Source organism: Arachis hypogaea, chromosome 11 (assembly GCF_003086295.3).
Source record: "Arachis hypogaea cultivar Tifrunner chromosome 11, arahy.Tifrunner.gnm2.J5K5, whole genome shotgun sequence".
Taxonomy (NCBI): Eukaryota; Viridiplantae; Streptophyta; class Magnoliopsida; order Fabales; family Fabaceae; genus Arachis; species Arachis hypogaea.
Genome location: NC_092046.1, coordinates 74,030,975 through 74,031,944, shown reverse-complemented (window position 1 = coordinate 74,031,944; position 970 = coordinate 74,030,975). Strand labels below are relative to the sequence as shown.

Sequence of the window (970 nt, the reverse complement as noted above, 5' to 3'; positions counted from 1 at the left end):
TCCTTCTTCTATTCCTCTCTTCTTATAGTTACATAAGGAATCTCTATACTGTGACATAGAGGATTTCATATTTTCTTTTGTGTTCTCTTCTTTTTCATATGAGCAGGAACAAAGATAAGAACATTTTTGTTGAAGCTGATCCTGAACCTGAAAGGACTCTGAAGAGGAAGCTATGGGAAGCTAAAGCACAACTCTCTGGAGAAAATCTTACAGAAATTTTTGAAAAAGAAGGAGACATGGCCGAACCCAACAACAATGCAAGGAAGATGCTTGGTGACTTTACTGCACCAAATTCCAATTTACATGGAAGAAGCATCTCAATCCCTGCCATTGGAGCAAATAATTTTGAGCTAAAGCCTCAATTAGTTTCTCTGATGCAACAGAATTGCAAGTTTCATGGACTTCCATCAGAAGATCATTTTCAGTTCTTAACTGAATTCTTGCAGATCTGTCATACTGTTAAGACCAATGGGGTTGATCCCGAGGTCTACAGGCTTATGCTTTTTCCGTTTGCTGTAAGAGACAGAGCTAGAATATGGTTGGACTCTCAACCTAAAGACAGCCTGAACTCTTGGGATAAGCTGGTCACGGCTTTCTTAGCCAAGTTCTTTCCTCCTCAAAAGCTTAGTAACCTTAGAGTGGATGTTCAAACCTTCAAACAGAAAGAAGGTGAATCCCTCTATGAAGCTTGGGAGAGATATAAGCAAATGACCAAAAAGTGTCCTTCTGATATGCTTTCAGAATGGACCATCCTGGATATATTCTATGATGGTTTGTCTGAATTATCAAAGATGTCAATGGACCATTCTGCAGGTGGATCCATTCACCTAAAGAAAACACCTGCAGAAGCTCAGGAACTCATTGACATAGTTACAAACAACCAGTTCATGTACACTTCTAAAAGGAATTCTGTGAGTAATGGGACGCCTCAGAGGAAGGGAGTTCTTGAAATTGATGCTCTGAATGCCAT

General features: G+C 39.7%; 1 non-coding gene across 1 annotated transcript; it reads right to left on the bottom strand.

The window, feature by feature from the left end:
- Window positions 1-629: 629 nt before the first annotated feature.
- Window positions 630-736, bottom strand: LOC112725941 (small nucleolar RNA R71). The gene has a single exon (XR_003165019.1). It is a non-coding gene; the product is annotated as a small nucleolar RNA R71 (small nucleolar RNA).
- Window positions 737-970: the final 234 nt, after the last annotated feature.